A 6569-nucleotide genomic window follows, 5' to 3' on the forward strand; every position below is an offset into this window, starting at 1 on the left:
ATCAGATGGATCATTTGATGGGGGTTTGTGAATGATTTTATTTTCTATGTATTTGATAGTTAACCAGAAAACACTTTCTGATATTAAGGCTTTGTTTGTTTAAATTTTATATCCCTCTAAGAGCAGAGTAATCATGGTATACTTATGCTTGGGTCACTGGGGACCTTGCATATTTTCACACTAATCACTGGGAATAAAATGGTTTAACATCTTATTATGTGGATAGAGACAGAGTAAAAATTAGGACAGCAGTATACCTACTTTAGGTCAAACCTAAAAACTTCCTTTGAAAGGTATGCTGTTTTGTGTGTATTTGCTTTTTTTTTTTATTTTTAGTTTTCACTTTTATTGTCTCTTAGAAACAAAAAGGGATATTTAACACCCTGAAATATTACTATAAAACAGTCTTGATGAGTCCAGTGGATTACAGATATTGCTTTGCAAGAAAGTATTTTTTTTTGTCAACATTTCCCCTAAAGCAAGTCTATTACTGCACTTGATATGCTGTTCATAAAGGCCATTCTAAGTCAAAGGGTAATGGTTGAAAAATTCTTTTCACTGATTCATTGTAAAATGGAAAATGTAAAAATACTTCCTTTTCATGAAGACAAATTGCATTTTTAAATTCTCCTAATGAAGCAGCATTCATCAATGCTTGCTCATTTGTCTTTGCAGGGGGAGTTCTGGGGCACAGATAAGAAGATTAATGTCTCTGAACTTTTCAACACATTGAGTTTAGTCATGGTCCTCCCCTAGCAAGAAAAATTAAGTCAATATCATTACTAACATTCTCAGTAACATTTTAAGATTTACATTATGTTTCTATCTTTAACTTTTTCTGACTTGGAGAGTCCATTCTGATACCAAAGTTTATGTTTCTAATTCTCCAAGAATATAGTTTCAATTTCTTTTCATCTTGGTGAAAATAAAACTGTGGGCAACAGGAATGAGATGGTGGTATGAAAGTTAATGGTGCTTGAGGGCTTTAAGGAATGAGGAAGAAGGCAGCCCTCTCTCTGTTCTCTTTGAGATCATTCATTTATCAAATATTTATTAAGCACTGAAGGTAGGCACTGAAGAGGCTCTAGAGATGTAAAGATAAATAAAAACCAGTCTTCTTCCAAAGACTCAAAATTGTTGGGAGAGGCAGCAAAGAAAAGAAATTCATGCTGCATGGGTCACAGCACTTTTCAATGGAGAGAAACATTTTATGAAAGAATAATAAAGCACTCAAAGAGGAGAATCATTTGATTGGGAAATGATAGGATTTCGGTAATCTACTGGGTTGAATAATCCTCCCCGCCAAAAAAAAACATCTCTACGAACAACCTATAAATGTGACTTCATTTGGAAATAAGGTCTTTTCAGAAGTGATGAAATTAAGATGAGGTCATTCTGCATTAGGGTTGCTCCTAATTTTTAAAAATATGATGTCCTTAAAAAATCTGGACAGAGACATGAAAGGAGAATATCATCCCTTGATGGAGGCAAACACTGGACTAATGTACCTAGAAACCAAGGACCAGCCAGGATCTCTGGAAACCACCAGAATCTAGGTAGTGTTGAAAAGGTTTCCTCCCTTGGAGTCTTCAGAAAGAACTTGCCCCTGTTGACATCTTGATTTTGAATTTCTAGTCTTAAGAATTAAGTGACAATAGCTTTCAATTTTTTTTTTTTTTTTTTTTTTTTTTTTTTGCCTCCCAGTTTGTTTTGTTTTGGCAACCCTTGGAAACCAATCTAGGTATGTATAATAATGAGAAAAAAATTGATTTCAAACCTTGCCAAATTTGAAGAAAATTACTTTTTCAGGAAGCCAGAAATAGATTTAAGTGGAGGCATTGTTGGGAAATTTGACTGGAAATGTCAACTTGATATAGAAGATTTTAAAAAGTCAGAAGTATACATCAGAGATGATATTCACCCAGTACACTTACATATTACTAAATATTTTAAGTATTATTTTTGTGCATGTACCCTAGTAAGTGGTATGAACTTCAAATTGGAGGCAAATGAAGACTTAGAATAGTTTACACGGGGGAAAGAAGCATAATTTATTTTATTTATTTATTTTTTTTTTAAGGAAATCTACTTTGAATGTCCCATATGCCAAGGTATGTGGGGAGGAGTGGGTTGAAAGTATATAAGCTGGGACACAAACTAGGAGGATGTTACCATGAATGAGATGAAAGACTAAATTAGGTGGTTAAGGAGTACCACTTTCCATAATGATGGCCTAACTTTTATCAAATAAAAGAAAATCATACTGAAGTCAGAGACCAATCAAAAGCAGGTACAAATTAGCTGGGATATGACCCTGAAACCAATGAAACAAACTACGTGAGATCCACACTAAACCAGTTCTCTGAGGACATTCACATGTTCACAGTATATGGTGGATAGAGCTCAAGCCAAAAAAGAAAAATGAGAGCTTTTCAGATGAGGATTAAGAGAAAAGTTCTGAGCTGCCAAGGAGGTGAGAAATTGAAGAAAGGAATCCCCCAGAAAGGAAACAAAAACAGAGATCACCAAAATCTCCTTAAAAAAGCCATTTAAATCTTGATTCATTTCTGATCTGGATATACACAGAGCAAGAATAGAAATCAGGTTTTGAATGGAAAGAATTAGAAGAGTAGGAAAGCTAAAAGACTTGAGCAATAGCAGCTCAGTGCTGGGTGGGAAAACTTCAGCGTTCAATTCCCACCATGTTAGAAGGAACTGATAAACTCAGAGTTACTGAGTTACTTTTAAAATCTCTGAAGGACAATTCCATAAAAGGAAGAATATGTCCAGACGAAGACCTTACCTGCTGACCGAACACAGGCCATTAGGTCATTACAGAGCACTGAATACACATCACTGTGTTATATAGTAGATTATTAGTTACCAGTTTTAAATACAGTAGTGTGTATTTATCAATCCCAATCTTCCAATTTGTCCCTCTTCACCTTTGTCTAAAGGAACATGGTCATTAGCACTTTATATTGGAGTTCAAATTACATGTAGATGTAAGAGTATATGACTAAATTAACACAAGAGAAGGAAAGTTACATTGACGTATATTTTTACAAAATTTTTATATTAGATGTGAAGTACTAAAAAGATCAGGATGCATGTTACAATTCCTCAAGCAACTACTAAAAAGTTAATACAAAATTAAAGCAAAAAAAAAAAAAATTAAAGCAAAAATCCCATTAGAGAAAAACATAATAAACTACTAGAAAACATTTTCTGATTAAACTACATGCGGGCAAATGGAGGAAAAAATGAGAGGGGACAAGCAAAAAACAAAAAAATCAAGGTGCTAGGTTTAAAACCAATCATATAAATATATTCCCTCAATTAAGAGAATATCTTATTCAGTTAAACTGGACTTAAATGACAGATTAACTATATCTAAATACAGTAAATATAAAGGTAAATACAGCTGGAAGTAAAAGGATGGAAAAAACAGTTTCAATTATCAAGTTTAAGAAAGTGGAGTAGCTCTAATAATATCAGCCTTTTAAGACAAAAAGTATCACTTGAAGTAAAGAGAGGCATTTCATAAGCTTAGAAGGCTAATTTTGTCAAGACACATTAGAATACTGAATAAAAATAAATATATATCTAATGACAGATTTTTAAAATACATAAAGGAAAAAATCCTAAAGCGAGAAATAAACATAGCTAGAGATTTCAACATTCCTTTTTTAGTAATTGATAGACAAGTAGACAAAAAATTCAATGACAAAAAGAATATTTAAATAGCAATAGAAGTTATCTTGATTTAATTAACATTTATGCAATATTGCATCTGAAAATTTTAAACACATTCTGTTAAAGTGGATGTGGATAGTACACCAAAAAAAGATTGTGTGCCAGACTAGAAAACAAGTCTCATTACTTTTAAAAGATTGAAATACCTCAGAGTTTATTTTCTGACAACAGAATTAAACTACAATCTATAATAATAATCAGTTCTGATCTTACAAATTTATCTAAAAATGAAAAAAATGAATATCAAGAATAGCTTCATACCAATGAAATCAACTACCTACAATGGAAAAACTCCTCAAAAAAACAAGAGTTCATGAAATTGACCACTGATAGAAATAGGAAGTACATGGGGTCGCAGAGTCGGACATGACTGACGGCAGCACGTTTCACATTTCAGAAACAGAAAACATGAGTACCCTACATCTTCTGAAAGAAATTGCATTTGTAACCTAAACCTTTCCCAAAAAGAAAACTCCAGGCCCAGATGGCTTTACTAGGAAACTCTATCAAGCATTTAAATTACAAATGACACCAAGCTTATGCAAACTCTTTTATAAAATAGAAGTTGAGAGAACACTTCAGAACTCACTTCATGAGGCCAATCTGACCCTGCTATCAAAACTTGTCTGGGACCAGACAAGAAAGGAAAATTACAGATAAAACAACTAGAAAAGATAGAAATTCAAGGTAATTTGAATACCAATTAAGTATTTGATTTTATTTAAGAAACTGCTGTATGTTTTGATGTGGCAATGGTATTTCAACCATATTTTAAAATAACTATCTTTTGAAAGATGTACTGAAATATTCCTAGGTAAAGTGGTGTCAAGTTGAATCATATAAAATGGATCTCTTTATTGCTCAAGAAACTGTCAAATATTAGCAATTTCACAATTCAACCTAATGTAATATCTGGAACTTTCTTCATTATAGTTCAGCAGTACAGAAGATGAAATATATACATAGGGGAAAAGAAAACAGAAAGGATTGCTGTATTTGAATACACCATTTGCCTCATGACCATTTTCATGATCTAAAAGCTCTGCTGTTTGTTCTGCCTGTCACATCACCCCTGCTGCCTGTGCAAAGGGACACATTTCAGATCCCAGGAAGAGGATGCTGCACAAGAACTAAACATGCTTCACACAGCCTGGACGTTGTCACCTTGAAAGATCTGTGTGCGTCAACTCTGAATGCCCTGGTCACAGCATTTTTCATAAGATAGCCCATCTGTTTCATAAGCTGTAAGAGCCATTTCTATTCAGCTATTCTCTCTCATGCATTCCATTTGGAAATTCTTCAGCAAAACGAAGCCTCTTTATAAATCACAGCACATTAGTAAATTGTTCTGAATTATACTTGAATTAGTCAATTTTTGAAGACTGTTACACACATTATCTTTCTTGTAAATTTCAAAAGGCATCACAAAGTGTAATCTAGTCACTGATTTACAGACTTGAATCTTTCAAAGGAGGGATTCGGATTCACTTTGTGTCCTTGAGTTGCTCAATCTGGCATTTAGATAGGAAATATTGTCTAACACATGGGAAATTGGTTCCTCATTCTCCTCCTCCTAGGACAAAAATTCATCATTAGAATATCTAAATATAAATTCTACTCTCAACTTTAAACCTTAGACAGGCACACGCAGACACACTCACACATACACAATCTGACAGATCTTCTTCCATCATTTTATCTACCATTTCCTCCACTGACTGAGAAATATGCTGTTTCATGTGCATTCCCTAGCTGTCACGGCACTCCACAGTACTCCGGTGGCTCAGCTTCTATATCAGTTCAGGTCCAATCGGGAAAGAAAAACCTCATTGCAATTTTAAACAGGGGGTAGCTTGATATAAAGAATATTAAGCTCTGATTAGCAAGTAACTGTAAAAATGTAATAAGAACTTTAAAGGGTACCCTAGGACTGATGGTAGGTGTGTAAGGAAAGATAAAATTGGAAGGGAGATGCTTCTCCAAGGTCAGGGTTCAGACCCCACTGAAGAACGAGTCATCTATTATGACTTGCAGACTACCTAGTTGTCAAGAAGTTGACTAGTTTTCACAATTGATCACAACTGCTGAGCAAGTACAAACAATAACCTCCAAGTCATATGTAAGTCAACATCAGTGAGCAGACAGACAGGGAAGAGAGCCAGAGAACTGTGAGAAATTGAGTGCCTGGGCTGGGGTCGTGGGGTTTCTGAGGTCCTGGGCTCTGGGTGTGTTGGGGCAGAGCTAGGACTCCCAGGCACACTCACACCACAGACCCATCGTGCAGCCAGAGCAGGCAGAAGCAAACAGCCCCCTGGAAGAGAAGTCCCCTTCTCACAAAATGCCCCTCACTGCTCTCTCCTGACAAAGCTTCAGGTCACACTCCCCATTAAGGAGAAAGGTTTAATCCATTATACAGAGTTAAGTACTAAAGGATAAATCTAGAGCTGAGAGACAAAACATCCAGTTGTGGCTAGTGGATTTCTGAATTTCACGTATAGACACAGTTTCCCAAAAGTGAGCCAAGATCTAACTTTGTGATTTCCATGGCATCTTGAGTTCCATGAGCACACTTTTCATCTAAGTATCACAGATTCTTCATGTCATGGTCAAGACTCTCATACTGAGCTCTGCAGCTGGGCTTCCTTGGACTAAATTCTGGCTATCCACTTTTCAACTATGTGACTTTTTGCTCCCAGTCATGTCTGACTCGTTGCAACCCCACAGACTGTAGCCCACCTGGCTCCTCTGTCCATGAGATTTTACAGGCAAGTATACTAGAGTTGGTTACCATTCCCTTCTCCAGGGGATCTTCC

The sequence above is a fragment of the Dama dama genome, chromosome 11, assembly GCF_033118175.1.
Source record: "Dama dama isolate Ldn47 chromosome 11, ASM3311817v1, whole genome shotgun sequence".
In the NCBI taxonomy this organism is placed as follows: Eukaryota; Metazoa; Chordata; class Mammalia; order Artiodactyla; family Cervidae; genus Dama; species Dama dama.